Source organism: Pinus tabuliformis, chromosome Q (assembly GCF_031772625.1).
Source record: "Pinus tabuliformis cultivar Carrire ecotype Pingquan chromosome Q, CPIR1, whole genome shotgun sequence".
Classification (NCBI taxonomy): domain Eukaryota; kingdom Viridiplantae; phylum Streptophyta; class Pinopsida; order Pinales; family Pinaceae; genus Pinus; species Pinus tabuliformis.
In genome coordinates, this window is record NC_142296.1 from 954,534,912 (window position 1) to 954,562,010 (window position 27,099).

General features: G+C 41.5%; 1 pseudogene; it reads right to left on the reverse strand.

Moving 5' to 3' along the window:
• LOC149222651 (uncharacterized) overlaps window positions 1–26,159 on the reverse strand; it is a 191,660-nt pseudogene extending 165,501 nt beyond the window's left edge.
• Between the last annotated feature and the right edge of the window lie 940 nt (window positions 26,160–27,099).

A 27,099-nucleotide genomic window follows, 5' to 3' on the forward strand; every position in this document is an offset into this window, starting at 1 on the left:
AAAATCGGTATGTATATATATATATATATATATATATATATCGTGTGGCACACTAAGGCGCTCAAAAATAAGTGTATATGTCAAAAATAGAGTCATGGTCCTCAGTACATCCGAGACATATGTCTCTCAAAACATCAGTGGAAGTAAACCTAGGCGACTACTGTGCTGGGTTATGCTCTCTGTAGCATACAGTTGCTCGTGCCACCCGCCTCAAAAGGCAGTGCATCCTGGGTGCCACCCCCACTGTGTGGATCTGATGCTCTATAGGGACCTCCTCGACCCCCTGGTAATCTGGCACTCCCTCCAACAAACCCTCAAGGTTGCGAGCCACAGTCTCCGACGTATCCACTCCTGGAGGAACTAAGGCCAGGGCTCCAACTCCTTGCCCCTCTCTCCGTGCCGTTGGGGCTAGGCAAATGGGTCTCACGGGTCCCACATCTGCATACAGTGACATTTAGTAAGACATGTACATGAAAAATCAAAAAATATTAAAAAATATTGAAAAGAGATCAAGTATCATACCTCCGTCATCCCAATGCTCTCCTGCGGGCAGTGGCATGTCAGGGTCGTTGCGGAAGTCCATGCCAACATATGGCCAATCCTCCACGATGACAACCTGGCGATCCAGCCACTCTCTGAAATACACTCCCCAAGATACTGGGCGGCCTCCACCTCCACGTGGCATGACGCGGGCCCAGCGACTGGCCCTAGTCTCCCGAGGACCTCTAGGTGGATCCACTGCCATAGTCTGTAACTGTAGAGCCGGCACCCACTCCAGCATGAGCGGAAGAAGAAGCGACCCGTATGCAAACTGCTTCGTCTCTCCGCGACGGCAGTTGTTTAGTTGCCTATTCATGCTGTTAGTCACAGTTGTCGCCCAGTTGAAAATGGTGGGTTGTAGGCACTCCAAAGCTAGTAGTAGTTGGTTCTTCGAGGCCTCATGATTGGCCAAAGAACCCGTTGCCCATGTCACTAGGAAGAGTATAGTGCGAAGAGGCATGTCTCGCACTGTCGGGATACCAACCTTCCCGCTCTGTGTTTTCGCGGCTCCTGGGCATACTCGAGCCATCAGCTGGTCCAGTGTCTCACCGCTAGGTCGCTGCCCCTCCAGGATGGGCATCTGACCCCGGCGTGACAATCCAGTCAAAAAGTAAATGTCCGTGGAGTCAAACTCGATATCCTCACCACGGATTCTGAATTTTCCATCTACGGGGTTCCAAGCTCTGATTAGGAACTCCAGTAAGTCAGGTTGCGCCCTCAGGCGCAGAGTCAGGAAGAATTTCAGGAAACCACATGCCCGCATTGCATTTCGGCATTCGGCAAGTGCATAAGCCGCTATATCCTCGTCGTCGTGGGATCTCTCTTGCCACACAAAAGACATTTTACCCTGCAAGACCATGAAAAAACATTAGAGTGCTAATTGTGGAAGTTCGAACGTTCATTTTATTAAAAATCAAAATTTTCCGCGCCAGCGCGACTGTTTTTAAAACAGTCGCGTTGAAAATGGCGCCCCTTTGTTTTTTCCTTGGGTCAGCACGGAAGCACACGTGTTTTCCGCGCTGACCCAAGAGGTGGTACGTGTAAAGATAAGTCGATCAGCGCGGTCCCGTGCAGGAAACCCGCGCTGACCGAGAGCGCATCAACGCTCAAAAAATCCACCCATAGGGCCACATTCCACCATGGAATTGCTCAAAATGAAACGCAGGGAGAGGAGAACCTACCTGGAAGAAGCTGCCGGATGAATGGTGTCCGCACGGGCTGGAAACTGCTCCGTCAACTTTGCAGCTCCTCAACGTTCTTCACGATCCAAAATGGTAACAATGGTAAAAAATGACTTTTACCCCCCTATTTATGGTAAAAAACTCATAATTTGCTATAATTTCTTGTCAATGTGGGTTTTTGTCGTATTTTCACCATGGATTTAGCACTAATGTCACTGTATTATGCCTTTATGCATGTTTTAATATGTTTTTACACATGTCGAACAGATTTATGCGGGTGGTGTTCTTGTGCAGGTTCAGGTACCCGGCGTGGTCGTAAGCAGTCTTTCGTATACTTGGTCCCAAAAATGTCGTCTTTGAGCTCTTTTCCGACATAAATCAAGAAAATATTGTCGAGCTTCCTTTCGGCTCGTTAAAGGGAATGAGAGGCGGTCGTTTTAAGCTCTTTTTCCGACCGTGTAACTTAAAAAGATTGTCGGGTGTTTGTCGTTTCGCACTCGTTATTGGCTCTAAAACGACGTGTTTCCGACCACTTTTTTTACTTTTTCGGGTCGAAGGAACTATTTACGAAAATTACTCCTCAATCGTAATGGTTGGGCGGTTCTTTCGAGCATTGTTTTATACTTTTTCGGGCTCGAGAGACACAACTTTACGAAAAAGGACCCCCCTGGAGTTTCCTTTTCCGCTGTCTTTTCAGACTCTCTAAACAAGAAAAGACGCCGAGTTTTTCCTTTGTCAGGCTCGTTAAACACTTGATGACATCGGGCATCGTTGAAATGACACTCTTCAAGCATATGCTATCCCCGTCAAGCTTGTCATCCAAAAATAACCGGGGTACCTGCCAGAAATGGTGGGGAAAATGGCACTGTAATTGTCGTGTCGGCAGTATGTCGCTCTTGAACATGGCACTGGTCTGCATTCGTGTCAGGTGGGGATTTCTCATTTTGTTTCACAACTGGCCTCCGTGGGTGTGGGTTATCCTATTTGACCTCTCGTTTGCTCACTGCCTCGTCATCATACCCTCTGCTCCTTTGATGTCAAATACTGCCAAATCCACTGTCGTGCCGCCGATATGTTCAAGAGAAGTTGACCTCTGCAATAATACAACCTCATCTGCTATCTCACACAAATCATTTTACCTCTGTCTCATGTCGATGATGTGGGAAACATTATGGCCCACCTTCGATCAAGTTCCCTTCCCGTCGACTTCAACTCATTATCCGGGAGGGCGACTTAGAGACTCCCTTTAGGTGCCTTAGAGCCTGCGTGCCTCAATTGCAGGTTCTTCGTGTTCGACGCGAGGTTTTCATCATTGGCCTCTGATCGGATGATTCTGCGGGTGTTTGACACCAGCTCATTGATTCACACACCGCAGATTGTACCTATAGTACCTTGAGGACCATTGCCATTATTGGTGGTACCTCTCGCGTCTGTTAACAATTCTCATCATTGACTGGTAATCAGACGATGTCCATGCATGTTCGACTTCAGCTTGTGTATTCACATGCTTGGGCTTGTACTTTTTTCGGGTCGGGACGGAGCACAAGACCCTGGATCTCTGTCTGTTATGGTCCAGGTTGTGATTTTGTGGATGATCATTACATGACTCACTGATGGATGGCTGCGCCCATACCTAAGTCTTCATGGATGGCTGCGACCATACCTTATCATTATTCTGGTCTCTTTAGCTGGGTGGCTGCGTCCATTCCACAGACCTTTTCGCATGTCTTTCGGATGGTTGCGCCCATGCCTAGACTGCATGTACTTGATTATCAGAGATATTCGGTCCTTCCTGGTGGTGTCCCAGTACGGCAAGTTTTGTAAAGCATTTCACCCCTACCACTCTCTCGGTCTTCATGCTTTAGGGGCCATCTGTTACACAGTAATTTGTCACTGTCTCCCTGTCAGTTACCCTACTGTGTCAGGAGTTCACAATAATCAAGTTCATGCCTTCTGAACTGGCCAAAAACCCACTTTCCTAAAGTTTTCCTCATCAGCGCGTCTGTTTCCAAAATACCCGCGCTGACTGGCGCTTCATAACAGACCGCGTGCGCTGCCAGGGCGGAAGCACACGACTTTCCCGCGCTGATCGAATTTCATGGCCAGCGCATCCTCTGCTTGTATTAACCCGCGCTGACAACAGCTTGACCGTTATTGCCTTGCGACGTCAGCGCGCCAGCCCAGTTATGCACCCGCGTTGATCCAGTTTGGGCGAATGTGTTCCAACAGCCAGCCTTCTAGATAACTCCAGACTTGGTTGTTGGCCTTGTGAGTATCGCCTCCCTTCTATGGCATGTCTGTTCGACCCTTTGCAACTACTTCCCTTGAAGATAAGCTCATCCTTCCACCATTCAAGGAGACTCCTTCTCCTATATAAACCTCTACCATTGCCATGAGCAGCTAGTTTGGAATAGCTTGGATTGTGTGGAGCTCATAGTGCTCAGATTGCTGCTACTATAGGTAGTTGGTGTGATAAGTGTGGAAGTGTTTGATAGCTTAGGGAAGGTTGTGTTGTGTTGCTTGTGTGAGAGAGAGAGTTTCTTGTCTTGGGAGAATCATTTCCAAAGGTGGATGCTTAAGAGACTCGCTGACTGGGCCCTCCTGAGAAGGATACCGACGTCAGAACATTTGGTTGTACTCTTCTCTGTTTGATTAATAATAGATGACTACTATTATTGTTCCATTCTCATTTGTCTCTGCAATGGTTAAATGTGAATTACATCCTTTCTGACTGATGTATGGTTGCTTTTATTAGATTTCACGCTTGTGTTTGTTTCCTCTTCGTGTGTGCAGGTATCTATTCGCGGAGATCGCGGAGGATCATGACCAGCCAGAGCGAAGGAGCGAAGGTGGCATCTCTTCATCAAACAACAGCGCTGGAATCCAAGTAGGTGTTCTTCTCCTACCTTTAAATTGCAATTAGGAACTTGCATAGTAGCATTGGCTGATTGTTGCTAGACCCACTCTGGGCTAGTAGGGATCGCCTCTATCCGTAGAGGGGATTTGCCTCTCCAACAGAGCTTCTTATTGATATATAATAAAACAAATTTTAATTTACTCTATTGTGTTATCTAATGTCGTCGTGAAATTTTATACCATTGATTAAATATTATAATGAAAGATGTGAAATATAATAATATAAAGTTTAATCCAAACATCACATATAAATGAACTAATCATATTTTAATTTATATTTACACTGTTATAAGATATATGTTGATTCTTTAATGAATAACAAATTTTAAAAATTACAAAAATTTCATTGTCACGAGACAATGTTTCTAAAAAAAGAGAAAATCGCATATAAAAAATCAGTGCGTCCATAACAGAGAAATGCACCAACACATTATGTTATATAAAATAACTTTTACAACATCCTTTTTGCATGGTCGATGCCTTTTCGGAAAACGATAAGGCCGGGGCATTTAGTTCTTCAAGCATCGGTATTGTTTGCAATTAACACCTCAATGCATTGTAATTATTAAAGCACCAATAATTTCATATAATTAATGCCTCGGTGCTACAAAATATTATTTCAAGTCTTGGTGCATTATTAAAATTAAAAACGACATATGTTTTATATCCTTGGCACATCGTCGTGTTTATATAAATCATATGCATCGACGCTGCAATTTTAAATAAAAGAATTTTTATCTGCAATATTTTTTTCTTGCCCTGGTATCGTTCCTTCAAAGAATTCCCTGGGGCATTTTTTGATATATGCACACCAGGGTAGTATACATTTCAAGCACTAGTGTTCTTTGCATTAAACACCTCAGTTCTTTTAGTTATGTTTGCAACCCCGATATGTTTATATATTTAACGCACTAGTGCTACTTGTTCCATGAGCACCACACTAAAAAACCATTTGCTAAAACCTTTAATCACCCAGATTTTTTTAGTTGTGACGAAGTTCTGTTATAATCTCTACTAAAACATCTGCTATCACAAATGGATGCTTTAGAAAATGCTTTTTTGACAATTTTTTCTGATTTTATAACACTAAAAACTTCCATTATAACCTCTACTAGAAGGTATTTTCATTATAGTTATGTTAGCATATCATGTATCATGTACTATGTTGCTCAGAACCACATTGTACTCAGTTATCTCAACGGTTATGGGTATGCCTCCCCCGCCTCATTGAGATTTTGTACTCATCATAAAAGGAGACTTTTATCTGACAAGTAGGTATCGCACCCTCTAATTTTAGTCCTTCCCTTCATTACTTTAGTGCTCTCTCTCTCTCTCTCTCTCTCTCTCTCTCTCTCTCTCTCTCTCTCTCTCTCTCTCTGTCTCGTGAAAGAGAACCTACAATGTATTTCAGTCACACGATTTTGTCCTAACACTCTCTCTCTCTCTCTCTCTCTCTCTCTCTCTCTCTCTCTCTCTCTCTCTCTCTCTCTCTCTCTCTCTCTCTCTCCGTGTGTCTCGTGAAAGAGAACCTACAATGTATTTCAGTCACACGATTTTGTCCTAACTCTCTCTCTCTCTCTCTTCGTGTGTCTCGTGAAAGAGAACCTACAATGTATTTCGGTCACACGATTTTGTCCTAACACTCTTACTTTGGGGGGAAATTTGTTATCACCACAAAAATGATCACCTATCCATTTCCTATGAGGTTGATCCAAATCACGGGAAATACCATATCATGTGCGTTCATATTGGGGCATAAAAAATGAGGAAAAAATGAAATAATATATTGAGCATATAATAGGGGGATAAATGGTTTTTATAGGTTGTATAGCAATATGTGTATTATAAGGTGTTTTTTATATAATACATTGGCCACACGAAGTAAAAAAACAAGTGGGATGGAGAAATAGAGGTTCATGAGTATCATGGTAGTATCGAGAGTGGGAGGGAGAAAGAAAAAACTATGGTAATATTAGGTCCATAGTATCCTAATATTCACACCTATGGCCCTAGTATTGACATGCAATTCATGGTAATGTTAGATCCTTAACATTACCATGAAATGACTCAGGATGTTTGAGAGTGATTCCAACCTCCTTAGATTTCATATGGAGAAAGTAGAATTTTAGATTTCACTCAAAATGCAGCAGACTTATTAATTTTTCAAGATTTCAGGATTGGGGGGATTGCAATGTTTCCCTTGGATTTTGTCATGTACCAGGGCATGGAAATCATATTTAATCAATAGAACCAAGCCCTCTATGTACCTTGATGTTAGTGACATTGGTTGTCAAACTCCTCTATCACGACCCTACTAAAAATGTACTCGTCGCTCAAACAAAATATTCACTTGACATGCTATGTTTTTTCTATCTTATGTAATGCTTAGAGGGTGATTAATCAAAAAGATCCCAAGATAGGCCATTATTTTTATGATATGTATGTATTTGTTGTGGTATGATTCTTTTGGATGCTAGAGGCAGTGCAAAGATTATTTGTTGATGTATTTTCAGTTAAGATATGGATTCCACTCGATGTTATTTTGCTTTTGTGCACCCTTAAATGAGAACTTATAATTTGTGGACCTGTGGTTAATGAATATTATATGATTTAATCCATGTTTTTATGTTATTATCACAAATTAATCATTATACAAGGTTTTTTTGACATACATGCATCAAATTATATAAAAATATATATTATATAAAATCAACTCCCAAAATTACTCCCAACCTGGGAGATTTTGAAAATTTCATTCCTCAGTCCTATTTCCACTCCCACTTCTCACTTCTACTCTCGCTTCCCTCTTCTACTCCCACTCCCAAGAAACCTTGCTATGGAATAGACATGCATCACATTACTAATAACTCTATGATCTATGTCTAATGTGTGTGTTAATATTTTTTTCCTGTTGCTCAACTATTGATCCTCCCAATGATAGGGAAGTAGAGAAGAAAATAGATATGACACCTTCACTCTTTCCATATCTTAGTGAAGAACAGGTTGAATGAAAGTGAAGGAGACAATGATACAACCTATTGCTTGGAGAGGGAACATGCATGCCACGGGAGATAGTGAAATATACTATTTTTTGGAAGAGGGTGCATGCATGCTAAGGGCATGAATGTCAAACCATCAATTATTCTAGTTTAGATGTTGTTTCAAATTTAGTAATTGCAATTTTGGATAGAGCTTTTCTATTATTAAATATTTTATTTTGTTATTTTTAGCATGCATGATCTATTCTTACTAAGAGGGTGTAGATCCTTAGTCAATTAGAATACTTATGCATGATAAATTCCCATCTTAGGTAGAGGACGCATATCTCAAGGAAGGGATGCATGTTTACAAGATCCAATTCATATTCTTATGGAGACACACATACATGGAGCTCTTACCTTACAACTATGGTACACCAGGTGATCCAGTTAGGGCTATGATTTGACCAAGTCCAGCCATATATGATTTTTCATGTGTTCATATTCATTGTACTTTCTCTCCTCTTCCTATTCTATACGAGATACAAAAGGTCTGGAATTATGTTGGTTATCGAGGTGTTGGGCCTCCAAAATGTCATCCACTTTCACCTTCATTTCCATCATTTTACCCTCATTCCATAAATCTATAGCCCCATAACCTTACATTAAGTAACCATTTTCATTATTGTATGGGTTTATCATTATTATTTTCCGAATCATTGATTTTAAGTATTTTAAATGAATTTGTGATTAAATATTAGGAAGTTAACATGTCTTCATATATATCTAAAAGTGTTATGAATTTTGTTATATTGTAGGCCTACTTAGAGATTCTATAAGGGTCCTACTTGGCCACCCAACCACAAATTCGAATTTCAAATTCCAACTCATGAATATTTGTGGAATGATTATAGAAGATGTGGATCATTAACTATGCACATTCAAAGGAGAAGAATCATGGATGAGAAAATTTTGAGATGATTTGTATCTTACATTTTTAGGAGATTGGTTGTAACCACAAGAGATAAATGTGGATTTAGGAGAAATCTAAGGATCTATATTTATTGTATATTTCTCCTCAATTTTTGTATAAATAGGAGTGCTCCCTTCATACAAAGGGTTGTTAGTTGTCAATTGTAAGTAGCTAGTGGTTACATGTTAGTGTGAGTGTTAGTTGCTAGTTGGAGGTTCCAAGTTCCATCCAAGATGTGATTTGTAAAGTGGGGAGAGAAAATTATTGTAATATCTTGTAACTTCATTTTATGAAATACATACTGCTAATTTGATCTCCAAGATGTGATGATAGTTGTTTAGTGTGCTTTCTGAGGAATGGAAGGCCCCCATCAACCACAACTTGCACACCTCTGTACATATTGGTAACGTAGTGTAGTTTTATTTATTTTATTTTCAGCAAGTGTGCTTTGATTTTATGCAAGTGTATTTTTCCTTTTAATAAGTGTGATTTCAATTCTGTAAGTGTGATTTCATTTATTAAAGTGTGGTTTGATTTCATTTATGCAAGTGTGGTGTGATTTCATTTTCAAGCAAGTGTGATTTCCTTTAGGCAAGTGTGATTTAAATTTCTTTATGTTTGGTTTGATTTGGATTAGATTGACTTAGTTAACTTTGTAATTATTTTTAATTGCATTAGATTAATCTATTATGATAAGTAACCACCTAGTACATATAGTACAGGTATAACTTGTCAGTTCTACGAACCCTCAGTTGACAATTAATAACGGATATTTAATTCGAAATTAAATCACCCAACATTTTAGTGTTGTTGTCGGGGAGGTATACATAGGTGTTTATTTTGAAGTTTAGACAACTCATTATAGTTGCATTCATTCTTAGATGCATAGTTAAAGGCATATTAAAATCATTTTGCATATTTATTTATTTTTTTAAATATCAAAACTTTGTACTAATCTATGTGCAAAACAAGAATTATAAACCAATTGGAGTAATTCACACACAATTAAGAGGTTGAATAATGTTCTTCCAAGAAATTTCTTGAATCTTAGCAATAGCTAGGATATCTGCCTCTCAGGAAGAGTTTATTTTAACTACATGTAGAAACTTGTCTATCTCGCCACCTACACAAGAAAATCTTCAAGTCTATTTTGATTCCTATCTTGTGAATCAGTTAAAGAGACTAAAGAATCATGTAGTACTTTTGATGAGGAGCAACCAGTATAATCTAAGATCGAGGAATGCATAATAAAGGAGGATATTCATTGTGATATAAAATAAGAAAGGAATCATGAATGTCATGACCTTATTGAAATATGGTTCCAATCAAGGATCAAGTCACATCAATCTTCCATCCTTCCTTATTTCTTACTTACATTATCAAAGCAAATGGTTTTTCATGCTTTGATGTATTTTAATGCATATTTTTCATAACTAAGCATGAATATCTTTTTACTCCTATAACACACATGGTTACACTAGAAATATGTGTACACTTGAAACAATTTTTCTATTTCCAGTAGAGCAGAGTAGAATGGAATCAATGAATAAAAGTTTGGTGATGTGTTTTTTTAAGTTTTAAAGTTAGATTTTATCTTCTTTGCAATTTTATTTTGGTGTTGCAATAAGAGCCACCCAACTCACTAATCATTTGTAGGAGGATGTATAAAGAGAATGAATATTTGAGGAGAAGGAGACAAATAGAGTTTTGAGAGCCACAATTTCAAGTTAGAAATTGAATCATTTTTCTTTGTTTTTGAATAAATAGTTTCAATATTGTTGAGTATGTTAGCCTCCTGCTGCAGCAGGTTAATCATCTTTCATGATCGACATTTTTACATGCCAAATATGTCGTACTATGCATGTTGCACTGCTCCATATTTGCTACAGATGGCCAAAGAAGTGTCCATAAGAGTGTGCTAGTCTAAGTGCCACTGCTGTGTTCCAATTTTGATAAACAATCCATTTTTCGATTTAAGGCAGTTTTTCAGTTGTAGGTACTCAGTCTGGAATTCACTAACCTCTCCCTTTTTTCATCACCCTTATTATGTAACTCCTTGACAATTTTCCCCTTTACCCTATTTAAAACATGTATATAAATACCCTTATGTAAATATTCCCCCCTGGCAATATAGCCATATTTTTACTAAGTCAGGGAAATCGCAGTCCATCTGGGGCTGTTTTTAGCCCATCCGTGTCCAGGGATTACTCTGACATCTGGTCAGAATAATAACCTCTTCCCTAAACCAAAAAACCCTAAAAAACCCATATTCCGCCCCTAACCCAAAGTTTCTGTGCATAAGTATTAAGCCCGCGCCTGTAAAACCCTCATAAACCCATTTCCCTAAGTTTTTAACCCACCCGCACAAATATTAAAAAAGCGAATATACTCCGCATATACACCGCACCTAACCCACCGTCCCTTCGCGTCCGCCGCCAGCCGTCCGATCCACAGCCCCGCAGATCGACGGTGGGCGGGCCGCCCCATCCCCGAACCGCCCGCCCTTTAACGTCTGGGAGATGGGCGGTTTTGCCGCCGTACTCCCGCCACGAGTCAGGCGCTGGGCTGTGGCGAAGCCCCTCCCTCCGAAACCGCCATCCCCGAAAAGTGGTGCGCCACATACCGCTTACCACCTCCTGCCTAGGTGACGTCACCGCCTACGTCACCCCTGCACAGTCACCGCCCAGGTCACCCCCTGTCCAGTCACCCGATGAGTCACCTGCCTGCATGGCCTCCTGCCACGTCATCATCCGTACATGATGATGTCATGCTGACATCATCCCGCCACGTCGCCCTGCTGACATCATGCTGATGTCACCCACCGTACAATGCTGACGTCATCAGCCCTTTTTTTGGATGCAGAGGCGCAAAAGTCGCACTTCGGAGCCCCGGAATCGAATTCTGAGGCAGTTTTTGATGAGCGATTTGCGCATCGCAGGATTTTTTAGCCCGAAATGGAGAATCTTCGGGGAATCTTTAAGGAATCTTCTCACCATGCGGCCCCAGGAAGCCCGAAAAGACGCAAAATTGATCTGTTTTCTTCACAGAACATACCAAAAGGATCAGAAGACAATTCCAGATGATACAGAGCCCGAACAGCGGCCATTTATTGGTGAATAGACCCACAGCACATCAGATCAGTAGTCCAGATTTTGTCAGAGAGTATCAGTGGAAGAAAAGACGCCAGAGAGAATCAGTCGTGATTTTTTAGGGGCTCGAGGCACCTAAACATTGATGAAGCCCCCAGAAAGTCAAATCAATAAGAATCAACCCATCCTTGCCTTCAAATCACCATCAAGGCATTCAAAGCACCAGGACAGAAAGGAAGCAGAAACCCATACTCATTTATTGCAGAAAACACTACAGCAAGCCACCAAGGACAGCATTATTTACTCAGTTTTGATACATCGGGCCTGAGCACGGCTCGAGATATTTTTGTATTTATTTCAGGATAGGATTAGGTCAAGTAGTCATTTTTTATGACCTAATTAGGTCAAAATGTAATAAAGGAACTCTCCAGAGGGTTTTTTCCCTATATATACCACCCTCTGTATAGTTTTAAGGGTTGGTAAATTGAGAATTTTCACTAGAGACTCGTTGTGTATACCTGAACTTTTCTGTAATTAAAGATTGCTTAAAGCTTGGAGAGCGAACTGTCTGTTGTTGATGAATGTTTTGAAGAGTTGAAGATGGAATTCCTGTGCTGCGGTCTGAAGCAATAAGTGCCTCTTATCTCTATTTATGTGTTTGCCATTATCTAAGTAGTAGAAAAAGGAATAGCCTAGAATTAGTTTAAATACTCTCTATGCTCAATTTATGTTGTTTCTTGATGTTTTCCTCTAAAGAATTGGTTATGAACATTGAATTCCTTCCGGCTCATGTTTACCCCAATTCACCTGTGTTGGCCAATTATCTAGGGATTCTTAACTGCCCCTAGGTAGCGCCCTGTGATTTTCTCTGCTAATCGATTGGAGAGATTCTTAACTGCCTCTCTTTCTTTAGCATTCAATTCATCCCTTAAACCTGAAATTTGCTTCAACCTCAGCTATCTTGCTCCATGTTCCCTCACTGTTATTAAGAAAATGCACCAGCAGTTCCCCTCCTCGACTCCACGCCCAATGGCTTGAAAGATTCAGACTATACTCTGCCTCTCTACTTGAAAGTGTCAGTTTTCCCACCAAAACTCAATCAAAACCCCTGTGCATCATATCTAGCCTAAAATCATCCCTTTTCAACAAAGCTAAATCATAAAGAGAGAGCCCTCTCTGACTGCAGGTAGGCTAGGACCTGCAGTCCAAAGTTGGTTTGTGGTTACCTCGGTCGTATCCCTTTAGGAGTCAAAAGGGACAACCTGAGTGACAATATAATGGCGACTCCACTGGGGAAGTGAATCATGTGTTTATTAGTGTAAATCCTCAATTTTGACCAGTTCGCCTCATTTTCTGGAGAAAGTGTTCCTTTTCTTCAGGGTTTTTCATGTTCAGCTCTGATCTGTGACGGTGGACAGAGATCAGGCACTTCAAGGTTGATTCATCCACCTGGCGACTCCACATCATCCTCATAATAAAGACTCCGCTAGAGAAATGAACCCGAAGGAGATATATAAGTAGACCAGGCTCTTGATCTGGACTATCATCCAAGAAATCATGTTCTTTCTCTTGCACCAGATTTTGTTGTGCATATTGTACTTTAAAAACGATTTTATGTCAGATTTTTATGTTTTTCCTTTGGAAAAGGTTGTTGAAAAGCCTCCTTGCACATCAGAGCAGCAGCTTTCAAATGTTGTTGAAAATCATCATACAGCCAAGGAGGAACCAAAAATAGAGTCCAGTTTTCTAGTTCCTGTACATACTCCCGTGCCTCGTAAAGTTCCTGAAAGATATAAGCCGCTCATTTTGCCTCCTGTTCTTGGTCCTCTGCCGGAAAATCACCCTGAATATCTCCCTAGATTTGATGGATAGAATGGTATTACTGCCCAGAAACATATCCAGGCTTTTGAAGATTATCTTAATACATTTGAAGTGGAAGATGAAGATGTCAGTCTTAGACTATTTGCCCTTTCTTTGCAAAGCGAAGCTAGGACTTGGTTTAAAGCGTTGCCTGAGGCGAGCATCTCTAAGTTTCAGAAGTGTGCCAAGCTTTTCCTTGATAGATGGATGATCATAGGTAATCTCTTCATGCTCATCAAAGAATACAATCATTTAGAAAGGTATCCAGATGAATATGTTCAGCAGTTTTCAGACAGATTCAATCAAGTGTATCAGTCCATGCCTTTAAATATAAGACCTCCCCTGGATCTATCTCTATTGCAATATACTAGAGCATTTGACACAGATATGAAATTCTGTTTGAGAGAAAGATGCCCGTCCACTTTGAAACAGATGCAGGACATAGCTGTGGACGTAGAGGCAAATCTAAGAAGGAGGGAAGAACAGCGCAAAGCAGAGCAAGAAGAAAGATTTCATAGTGTGTTACAAAGGACAGAGGAAATGATGCAGCTGATCACAATGAAAGTGGAATGTTCAGAGCACCAGAACAAATTTGTTTCACAACAGGAAAGTAGTGACATTCACGAACAAACCTGCCACAAAACAGATGACATATTCATTCAGTCATACATGATGGAGCAATCTCCTGATATACTGTGTGAATATAATAGCTTCTCTTCTTTCAACTCTCTGCCCAAATATGATTTGTATGATGATGATTATGAGCCTAACGACCAAATCAGCCTTGTAGAGGAGTCGAAGCTTATTTTGGCAGAAAGTGAAGTTCAGGCTCAGCAGCTTGAATACAGTGATCAGCGTGCCCATTTCAGCTATGAAGAAAAGGAGAAAAAAGCAGAGTGTTTTGATTTCAGCGAAGGAAATTTACCTTTCTGTTTTGAATCTTTTCAATTTATTAAGGAGAACTATCATGCAATTAATAAGCAAGTGTCAGCAAGTGTTGATATTAACCGTCTGGAGGATAATCAAATCATTGTTCAAAATGTATTGCCTCTAGCTTTGCAGCCCCAAAGAGCCATTGAATATCAGATTGAGGAGGACCCAGAAGCAGCAGCATATGACCAAATGATCCAAGTGGATCCCCTGCCTCTTTGTTTTCAGCCATCTGAGTTGTTCAAAGAAGAAGAAGACCTGCAGCCTGCACAGAGTAGTCAAGTCCTATTCGAGCCAGATTATAATAAATTACAAGCACCTCTGAAAGTTCTGAATGACCTATCCGCTGGCAGGCAGAATGATGAAAGAGATCAGTGCTCTTCTCCATCAACAGGCTGCACGGCTCAATATAGAGTTGTCGATGATCTCCCGACTCCAAGGCATGGTAGTGATCCTCAACCTTTGTACAGTTCTTTAACTCAGTCTAGAAATTGTATATATATGTTGCAGGACAGTTTTGTACAGTATTTAAACACCGCAAAGGAGGTCAGTAGCTTCCTGATCTTCTCAAAGATTGACAAAGCCATAAAAAATTGCAAAATCTCAGTTGGTCTCACCAGCAAGTAGAAGCAGCAAAGCCCACTCATGTTATTATTGCTTAAGTGGCTGCATTGGCTATTTCACTTCACCTAACAGCAAAGTAAGTACTGGTTAGGGTAGGTAGGTAGGTAGGATCAATAAGGCAGCCAGCCAAGGGAAATTTTCAGAACACATCAACAATTGAATACAAGGCAGTCTGACCTGTTGTTCTTGACTTTTCACAAGGAAAATCCATCCCCAAGTGGAGCCACTGTTAGCCTCCTGCTGCAGCAGGTTAATCATCTTTCATGATCGACATTTTTACATGCCAAATATGTCGTACTATGCATGTTGCACTGCTCCATATTTGCTACAGATGGCCAAAGAAGTGTCCATATTTGTATATTTCGGTTTAAGGTAGTTTTTCAGTTGGAGGTACTCAGGCTGGAATTCACTAACCTCTCCCTTTTTTCATCACCCTTATTATGTAACTCCCTGACAATTTTCCCCTTTCCCCTATTTAAAACATGTATATAAATCCCCTTATGTAAATATTCCCCCTTGGAAATATAGCCATATTTTTACTAAGTCAGGGAAATCACAGTCCATCTGGGACTGTTTTTAGCCCATCTGTTTCCAGGGATTACTCTGACATCTGGTCAGAATAATAACCTCTTCCCTAAACCAAAAAACCCTAAAAAACCCATATTCCGCCCCTAACCCAGAGTTTATGTGCATAAGTATTAAGCCCGCGCCTGTAAAACCCTCATAAAACCGTTTCCCTAAGTTTTTAACCCACCCGCACAAATATTAAAAAAGCGAATATACTCCGCATATACCTCGCACCTAGCCCGCTGTCCCTTCGCGTCCGCCGCCAGCTGTCTGATCCACAGCCCCGCAGCTCGACGGTGGGCGGGCCGCCCCATCCCCGAACCGCCCGGCCTTTAACGTCCGGGAGATGGGTGGTTTTGCCGCCGTACTCCCGCCACACGTCAAGCGTTGGGCTGTGGCGGAGCCCCTCCCTCCAAAACTGCCATCCCCGAAAAGCGGTGCACCACATACTGCTTACCGCCTCCTGCCTAGGTGACGTCACCGCCTATGTCACCCCTGCACAGTCACCGCCCACGTCACCCCCTGTCCAGTCACCCGATGAGTCACCTGCCTGCGTGGCCTCCTGCCACATCATCGTCCGTACGTGATGATGTCATGCTGATGTCATCCCACCATGTCGCCCTGCTGATGTCACCCGCCGTACAATGTTGACGTCATCAGCCCTTTTTTTCGATGCAGAGGCACAAATGTCGCACTTCAGAGCCCCGGAATGGAATTCTGAGGCAGTTTTTGATGAGCGATTTGCGCATCGCAAGATTTTTTAGGCCGAAATGGAGAATCTTCAGGGAATCTTTAAGGAATCTTCTCACCATGCGGCCCCAGGAAGCCCGAAAAGGCGCAAAATTGATCCGTTTTCTTCACAGAACATACCAAAAGGATCAGAAGACAATTCCAGATGATACAGAGCCCGAACACTGGCCATTTACTGGTGAATAGACCCGCAACACATCAGATCAGCAGTCCAGATTTTTTCAGAGAGTATCAGTGGAAGAAAAGATGCCAAAGAGAATCAGTCGTGATTTTTTAGGAGCTCGAGGCACCTAAACATTGATGAAGCCCCCAGAAAGTCAAATCAATAAGCATCAGCCCATCCTTGCCTTCAAATCACCATCAAGGCATTCAAAGCACCAGGACAGCAAGGAAGCATAAACCCATACTCATTTATTGCAGAAAACACTGCAGCAAGCCACCGAGGACAGCATTATTTACTTAGTTTTGATACATCGGCCCTGAGCACGGCCGGAGATATTTTTGTATTTATTTCAGGATAGGATTAGGTCAAGTAGTCATTTTTTATGACCTAATTAGGTCAAAATGTAATAAAGGAACTCTCCAGAGGGTTTTTTCCCTATATATACCACCCTCTATATAGTTTTAAGGGTTGGTAAATTGAGAATTTTCACTAGAGACTCGCTGTGTATACCTGAACTTTTCTGTAATTAAAGATTGCTTAAAGCTTGGAGAGCAAACTGTCTGTTGTTGATGAATGTTTTGAAGAGTTGAAGATTGAATTCCTGGGCTGTGGTCTGAAGCAAGAAGTGCCTCTTATCTCTGTTTATGTGTTTGCCATTATCTAAGTAGCAGAAAAAAGGAATAGCCTAGAATTAGTTTAAATACTCTCTATGCTCAATTTCTGTTGTTTCTTGATGTTTTCCTCTAAAGAATTGGTTATGAACGTTGAATTCCTTCCGGCTCATGTTTACCCCAATTCACCTGTGTTGGCCAATTATCTATGGATTCTTAACTGCCCCTAGGTAGCGCCCTGTGATTTTCTCTGCTAATCTGTTGGAGAGATTCTTAACTGCATCTCTTTCTTTAGCATTCAATTCATCCCTTAAACCTGAAATTTTCTTCAACCTCAGCTATCTTGCTCCATGTTCCCTCACTATTATTAAGAAAATGCACCAGCATTTCCCCTCCTCGACTCCACGCCCAATGGCTTGAAAGATTCATACTATACTCTGCCTCTCTACCTGAAAGTGTCAGTTTTCCCACCAAAACTCAATCAAAACCCCTGTGCATCATATCTAGCCTAAAATCATCCCTTTTCAACAAAGCTAAATCATAAAGAGAGAGCCCTCTCTGACTGCAGGTAGGCTAGGACCTGCAGTCCAAAGTTGGTTTGTGGTTACCTCGGTCGTATCCCTTTAGGAGTCAAAAGGGAAAACCTGAGTGATAACATAATGGCGACTCCACTGGGGAAGTGAATCATGTGTTTATTAGTGTAAATCCTCAATTTTGACTAGTTCGCCTCATTTTCTGGAGAAAGTGTTCCTTTTCTTCAGGGTTTTTCATGTTCAGCTCTGATCTGTGACGGTGGACAGAGATCAGGCACTTCAAGGTTGATTCATCCACCTGGCGACTCCACATCATCCTCATAATAAATACTTCGCTGGAGAAATGAACCCGAAAGAGATATATAAGCAGACCAGGCTCTTGACCTGGACTATCATCCAAGAAATCATGTTCTTTCTCTTGCACCAGATTTTGTTGTGCATATTGTACTTTAAAAACGATTTTATGTCAGATTTTTATGTTTTTCCTTTGGAAAAGGTTGTTGAAAAGCCTCCTTGCACATCAGAGCAGCAGCTTTCAAATGCTGTTGAAAATCATCATATAGCCAAGGAGGAACCAAAAATAGAGTCCAGTTTTCTAGTTCCTGTACATACTCCCGTGCCTCGTAAAGTTCCTGAAAGATATAAGCCGCTCATTTTGCCTCCTGTGCTTGGTCCTCTGCCTGCAAATCATCCTGAATATCTCCCTAGATTTGATGGAGAGAATGGTATTACTGCCCAGAAACATATCCAGGCTTTTGAAGATTATCTTAATACATTTGAAGTGGAAGATGAAGATGTCAGTCTTAGACTATTTGCCCTTTCTTTGCAAAGTGAAGCTAGGACTTGGTTTAAAGCGTTTCCTGAGGCGAGCATCTCTAAGTTTCAGCAGTGTGCCAAGCTTTTCCTTGATAGATGGATGATCATAGGTAATCTCTTCGTGCTCATCGAAGAATACAATCATTTAGAAAGGCATCCAGATGAATATGTTCAGCAGTTTTCAGACAGATTCAATCAAGTGTATCAGTCCATGCCTTTAAATATAAGACCTCCCCTGGATCTAGCTCTATTGCAATATCCTAGAGCATTTGACACAGAGATGGAATTCTGTTTGAGAGAAAGATGCCCGTCCACTTTGAAACAGATGCAGGACATAGTTGTGGACGTAGAGGCAAATCTAAGAAGGAGGGAAGAACAGCGCAAAGCAGAGCAAGAAGAAAGATTTCATAGTGTGTTACAAAGGACAGAGGAAATGATGCAGCTGATCACAATGAAAGTGGAATGTTCAGAGCACCAGAACAGATCTGTTTCACAACAGGAAAGTAGTGACATTCACGAACAAACCTGCCACAAAACAGATGACATATTCATTCAGCCATACATGATGGAGCAGTCTCCTGATATACTGTGTGAATATAATAGCTTCTCTTCTTTCAACTCTCTGCCCAAATATGATCTGTATGATGATGATTATGAGCCTAACGACCAAATCAGCCTTGCAGAGGAGTCAGAGCTTATTTTAGCAGAAAGCGAAGTTCAGGCTCAGCAGCTTGAATACAGTGATCAGCGTGCCCATTTCAGCTATGAAGAAAAGGAGAAAAAAGCAGAGTGTTTTGATTTCAAGCGAAGGAACTTTACCTTTCTGTTTTGAATCTTTTCAATTTATTAAGGAGAAGTATCATGCAATTAATAAGAAAGTGTCAGCAAGTGTTGATATTAACCGTCTGGAGGATAATCAAATCATTGTTCAAAATGTATTGCCTCTAGCTTTGCAGCCCCAAAGAGCCATTGAATATCAGATTGAGGAGGACCCAGAAGTAGCAGTATATGACCAAATGATCCAAGTGGATCCCCTGCCTCTTTGTTTTCAGCCATCTGAGTTGTTCAAAGAAGAAGAAGACCTGTAGCCTGCACAGAGCAGTCAAGTCCTATTCGAGCCAGATTGTAATAAATTACAAGCACCTCTGCAAGTTCTGAATGACCTATCTGCTGGCAGGCAGAATGATGAAAGAGATCAGTGCTCTTCTCCATCAACAGGCTGCACGGCACAGTATAGAGTTGTCGATGATCTCCCGACTCCAAGGCATGGTAGCAATCCTCAACCTTTGTACAGTTCTTTAACTCAGTCTAGAAATTGTATATATATGTTGCAGGACAGTTTTGTACAGTATTTAAACACCGCAAAGGAGGTCAGTAGCTTCCTGATCTTCTCAAAGATTGACAAAGCCATAAAAAATTGCAAAATCTCAGTTGGTCTCACCAGCAAGTAGAAGCAGCAAAGCCCACTCATGTTATTATTGCTTAAGTGGCTGCATTGGCTATTTCACTTCACCTAACAGCAAAGTAAGTACTGGTTAGGGTAGGTAGGTAGGTAGGATCAATAAGGCAGCCAGCCAAGGGAAATTTATAGAACACAGCAATAATTGAATACAAGGCAGTCTGACCTGTTGTTCTTGACTTTTCACAAGGAAAATCCATCCCCAAGTGGAGCCACTGTTAGCCTCCTGCTGCAGCAGGTTAATCATCTTTCATGATCGACATTTTTACATGCCAAATATGTCGTACTATGCATGCTGCACTGCTCCATATTTGCTACAGATGGCCAAAGAAGTGTCCATAAGAGTGTGCTAGTCTAAGTGCCACTGCTGTGTTCCAATTTTGATAAACAATCCATTTTTCGGTTTAAGGCAGTTTTTCAGTTGTAGGTACTCAGGCTGGAATTCACTAACCTCTCCCTTTTTTCATCACCCTTATTATGTAACTCCCTGACAATTTTCCCCTTTACCCTATTTAAAACATGTATATAAATCCCCTTATGTAAATATTCCCCCCTGGCAATATAGCCATATTTTTACTAAGTCAGGGAAATCACAGTCCATCTGGGGCTGTTTTTAGCCCATCCGTGTCCAAGGATTACTATGACATCTGGTCAGAATAATAACCTCTTCCCTAAACCAAAAAACCCATATTCCGCCCCTAACCCAGAGTTTCTGTGCATAAGTATTAAGCCCGCGCCTGTAAAACCCTCATAAACCCATTTCCCTAAGTTTTTAACCCACCCGCGCAAATATTAAAAAAGCGAATATACTCCGCATATACCTCACACCTAACCCACCGTCCCTTCGCGTCCGTCGCCAGCCGTCTGATCCACAGCCCCGTAGCTCGACGGTGGGCGGGCCGCCCCATCCCCGAACCGCCCAGCCTTTAACGTCCAGGAGATGGGCGGTTTTTCCGCCGTACTCCCGCCACGCGTCAGGCGCTGGGCTGTGGTGGAGCCCCTCCCTCCGAAACCACCATCCCCGAAAAGTGGTGCGCCACATACTACTTACCGCCTCCTGCCTAGGTGATGTCACCACCTACGTCACCCCTACACAGTCACCGCCCACGTCACCCCCTGTCCAGTCACCCGATGAGTCACTTGCCTGCGTGGCCTCCTGCCACATCATCGTCCGTACGTGATGACATCATGTTGATGTCATCCCGCCACGTCACCCTGCTGACGTCATGCTGACGTCACCTGTCGTACAATGCTGATGTCATCAGCCCTTTTTTTGGACGCAGAGGCGCAAAAGTCGCACTTCGGAGCCCCGGAATCGAATTCTGAGGCAGTTTTTGATGAGCGATTTGCGCATCGTAGGATTTTTTAGGCCAAAATGGGGAATCTTCAGGGAATCTTTAAGGAATATTCTCACCATGCGGCCCCAGGAAGCCCGAAAAGGCGCAAAATTGATCCGTTTTCTTCACAGAACATACCAAAAGGATCAGAAGACAATTCCAGATGATACAGAGCCCGAACAGCAGCCATTTAGTGGTGAATAGACCCGCAGCACATCAGATCAGCAGTCCAGATTTTTTCAGAGAGTATCAGTGGAAGAAAAGACGCCAGAGAGAATCAGTCGTGATTTTTAGGGGCTCGAGGCACCTGAACATTGATGAAGCCCCCAGAAAGTCAAATCAATAAGAATCAGCCCATCCTTGCCTTCAAATCACCATCAAGGCATTCAAAGCACCAGGACAGCAAGGAAGCATAAACCCATACTCATTTATTGCAGAAAACACTGCAGCAAGCCACCAAGGACAGCATTATTTACTCAGTTTTGATACATCGGCACTGAGCACGGCCCGAGATATTTTTGTATTTATTTCAGGATAGGATTAGGTCAAGTAGTCATTTTTTATGACCTAATTAGGTCAAAATGTAATAAAGGAACTCTCTAGAGGGTTTTTTCCCTATATATACCACCCTCTGTATAGTTTTAAGGGTTGGTAAATTGAGAATTTTCACTAGAGACTCGTTGTGTATACCTGAACTTTTCTGTAATTAAAGATTGCTTAAATCTTGGAGAGCGAACTGTCTGTTGTTGATGAATGTTTTGAAGAGTTGAAGATGGAATTCCTGTGCTACGGTCTGAAGCAATAAGTACCTCTTATCTCTGTTTATGTGTTTGCCATTATCTAAGTAGCAGAAAAAAGGAATAGCCTAGAATTAGTTTAAATACTCTCTGTGCTCAATTTATGTTGTTTCTTGATGTTTTCCTCTAAAGAATTGGTTATGAACATTGAATTCCTTCCGACTCATGTTTACCCCAATTCACCTGTGTTGGCCAATTATCTTGGGATTCTTAACTGCCCCTAGGTAGCGCCCTGTGATTTTCTCTGCTAATCTGTTGGAGAGATTCTTAACTGCCTCTCTTTCTTTAGCATTCAATTCATCCCTTAAACCTGAAATTTGCTTCAACCTCAGCTATCTTGCTCCATTTTCCCTCACTGTTATTAATAAAACGCACCAGCAGTTCCCCTCCTCGACTCAACGCCCAATGGCTTGAAAGATTCAGACTATACTCTGCCTCTCTACCTGAAAATGTCAGTTTTCCCACCAAAACTCAATCAAAACCCCTGTGAATCATATCTAGCCTAAAATCATCCCTTTTCAACAAAGCTAAATCATAAAGAGGGAGCCCTCTCTGACTGCAGGTAGGCTAGGACCTGCAGTCCAAAGTTGGTTTGTGGTTACCTCGACCGTATCCCTTTAGGAGTCAAAAGGGACAACCTGAGTGATAACGGAGTACACTCTCTTCTTGCACTCTCTACGGCCTAGAAAAATAGAAAAGACAATTGAACAAAGTTAGTTTTAAAATTTTGTAATAAAATTTAGATAAGAGATCTAAATTCATAATCAAAAGTATAATTACAAGATTTTAGATCACTTAAACAGAAAAAATAATGTCTCCAATGGATCCAGCACTGTCGAAAACCCCTTTTTTTATTCTTTTTGCACCTCATTTGGCCAAAAATTGAGTAAAATATCATTGTTTTAAGTTTCTACCCAATTATGTTATTAATAATCCTATAATTCAACCCAAACCCAACCTGTGCACCACAAACAAGGAAATTGAATGAAAACCTGGCCTATAATCCTGATCCGTAATCAAAATTGTAGGACAGTTAAAATCTGCATTTAGCCCCCAGTTTCGAATATCACAGTCATGTGGTTCCATGCAACCACATCAGGTGCTAAAAATTAGGAGCTAATCCCCATTTCTTCATTGCGCCCCTTTCATTGCAATGTTGGTCATATATAGTGGCATGGGACTATGGGCTGGGCTAAGTCCTAGCCCTTGGCCCCCACCTGTGGTTCTATGGCATTGGAGGGCCAGGGGCTAAGCCTTAGCCCGGCTCCTTTCTGATGGGACCAGCCCACTATATGACTTAATCAACCCAATAACCGTTGATTAACTATGATTAAAAAATAATTATTTTATTAACCAGGGCTTTGCACTGATATTTTATATCTGGCATTGATTGTTGTGTTAATTATTTTGTATGACGAGAGAACAGTTGTCTTGGCCTCGGGCTTCCGTCCCATGTTTGGCTAAACCCTAGGGTAGTGGTTTCTCCCGATCATTTTCACTATGCTCTGTTTGGGTTGAGAGCTCTGCGGCTCTATGGGTGACTGTCACTGTTATGCAAAAATGTTTTCCTCGCGCCGACTGTGCTTCTCCGTTGGTAAGTAGCAGTTGTGCCTCAATCTTTTTCTTGGTTTATGCTCTTTCTGGCTTGGCTCTTCTAGTCGTTGATTGAACTATTGTCAGGTTCTCTACTCCTTTCGTGGCTCGATGCTCATTGTCTCATTTTCGTTGCTCGCTTGGTCTTTTGGAGTTATTTTATGGTTCCTATGCTACTTGTATGGTTGTATCATCAGTTGATTGTGTATGCATGCATTTGTGCTCAAGTCGCGGCCTCAACAGGACCCTTCCATTCAGTGTTTGCTCACTCTGGCAAGGTAATTTTTCTCTCCCTGATGAAGATTATGCTCCCAACTTTTTGTGCACTAATAGACTCAGCTCCTTGCGAGCAAGGTTTTGTTTTGTGACGGCCGCGGTCAGTTATGATTCTCCTTATCCAGCATTGTTGTTGACAGGGTAAGTTCTTCCGGCATTCACTTTCTCTTTCTATTAGTCATCACTGTCTTTTTGTTTTGCTTTCAAACCACGGTGTTAACGCCTTATTGTGTTGTCTATGCAGGTCGCTGGTTTCTAGCTGGAGTATCCCTCGGCTCTTTCTTCGAATGGAACCGGTAGGATCTTTCCTTGTTGTCTCTGTTTGGTCGAAGAGTTTTTAGTTGTCTTTTCTTGTACTTGACCTGATTCCAGTTGCAATTTCATTTGGTTGTGAGCAATTTTGGTTTTCTGGTTTGGTTGTCTAAATAATGTGGGTTCCGCTATGAACTGTAATGAATTTTTGTTTAAGGTTTTAAACCCTAACCCTCCTCTCGTTGCTCGGTTCCCGAAGGAGGGCTTCTTTGCCTTCAGGACTGTTGGACCTTGGACTTGTAATTTTATGGTTGGGAGCACACTATTTTCTATTGTAATTATTATGAAAAATTAATGAAAAGGATTTTGTATTAGTGTGCATAGGATTACCTCTTGCTCGAATTCGATTCTGTGACTGTATTTTTTAATGATGACTCATTGTAGCGTACTCTCGTGCCTCTATAGATTCTTAATGTGCAAAGGAACTATGTATTCGGTCTTTGTTGTTTGTATCTATTTTTGTCTTGTAGCTATGCTTCTGCTTGTCATTTTTCTTGGAAATTCGCCTCTGTTCTACTAGGAAGGATGTTGACAGATTGTTTGACTGTCTTTTTGTTACATATGGCGAGAATTATATGATAGGGACATGATAGCTATTCAGATGGACTCAGGAAAATGAAAAGAAAATAACTTTGTTTTGTATTATTCTTCTCTGCCCAAAAAAAAATGTTGAACCCCTGTCCATGTTGTGTATCTATTTTATAATCTTTACAATACAATTAAGCAAACGATTGGCAGTTGCTTGTTTAGTTGTGCAGTTGTTAACTATCTTGCTGTTTTGATTCTTTCGTTCTATAGAACACAAAGATAATATTTTCTTTATTGTTATTTTTTTTTTAAGTAAATAACTATGAAGATAAACTAAACAAAATACCAGACAACCATGTGTATGAAACTACTTCTACCTGATTGTACTGTCCCTAACTACCTGTTAACAGACAAAAACATAAAATGGGCTCCTAATATTGTTCTTAACTAACAAATACAAATGAAATTCAAATTACTGATGAACCTCTCCTCCTTAGTTGATACCAACACCCGGTCATGGCGCCCTTAGCTAGATGCTCCTGCATCAGGCTCCTCGGGTAAGAAAAATGCATGACTCTGGTCCATGAGCTTCTCGACTGAATAACCTACCTACTCTATTTGTCTAGCATTAAGCCACGAACTATCTTCAATAGTATGGTTCTTCCACTTGACTGGATATTGCAAATACTCTTTCTGCTGAGTTCGGTTGGCCACCTGAGTGTCGAGGATCCTCTCGATCTCGGGGGGCTGAACGTAAGGCATTTGTCTCATCCAAGTCTCACTTCCGTCCTGGGTGTCCCATGTAGGCCATGCTTTACTATCTTCTTCTAGATCAGTAGTGTATGGAAACAGGTCTGCCACATCAAAGATGGGCGAAATGCCTATTCCTGGTGGCAGTTGTATTTCATAAGCATTCACTGAAAATTTCTGGAGGACTTTTTAGGGGCCTATCTTCTTGTATTTCAGTTTGTTATACATGCCTCTAAGTGCAAGGACTTCATCCCCCACATTAAACTACACTTCTCTCTATTTCAAATCTGCTCACTGCTTATATTTTTTACTGTTGTCCTGCAATTTTATTTTCACCTGCTCGTGTAAATCATTCATCGCTTTAGCGAAATCTTCCCCATCAGCACTCCGACTTTCCTGCTGTCCTAGATCTCGTAATTCATGCACTCCACGAGGATGCATGCCATACAAAATCTGGAATGGGCTGTAACCCGTGCTGCAATTGGATGAGTCGTTATAAGCGAACTCTGCCTGGACAAGTACTCTATCCCACATTCGTGAATTTTCACCAATCAAACTTCGTAGCAGGTTCCCCATACTCCTATTTACCACCTCTGTTTGCCCATTAGTTTGTGGGTGATAAGCAGAGATATAACTCAACTATGTGTCCATCTTCTTCCACAAGGTGTGCCAAAAGTGCCCTGTAAACGTCACGTCCCTGTTAGAGAGAATGGACTTAGGTAGACCGTGTAGCTTGACGATCTCTATAAACAACAAGTGGACCACATGGGTGGCATCGCTGGTTTATGTACAAGGGATGAAATGCGCCATCTTCGAAAACTGGTCCACTACTACCATCACTGAATCATAACCCCGTTGTGTCCTTGGTAGACCCAAGACGAAGTCCAAGCTGACTAAGTCCCACGGTCTACTTGGAATTGGCAATGGCGTGTAAAGTCTTGTATTTTGACTGTGTCCCTTTTCCAACTAACACACTTTACAATTGGTCACAAATCCTTGCACATCCCTTCGCATTTTTTGCCAATATTAAAAAATGGCTGAGCTGCACTAATGTCTTGTCTATGCCAAAATGTTCGGCTGGACCTCCACTGTGCTTCTCTCGAATGATATTCTCTCTCATTGAGCAATCGGGGATGCATAACTGTCCCCCTCTAAACAACAGTTTCTCTTGCAAATTATAGTCCAACCACGGACTATTGTCTCTCACCAATGGGTTCTGACAAGCTCCATACGCCTCCTTGAAATCCATGTCAATCTGATACAAGTCTTTCAAGTGCTCAAAGCCCAACACTTGTATTGTACTCTCTACAAGAGTAGGGCTTTTTTGCTCAATGCATCTGCCACCTTGTTGGCCTGCCCACTGATGTGTTTCAACACAAAGGTGAAACTCTGCAAATATTCAACCCACTTAGCATGTTTGTGATTCAGCTTATGCTGTTGCATCACATATTGCAGTGCAGAATTATCTGAGAATGAAACAAACTCATTCCCCAACAAATAGTGTCTCCAGTGATTC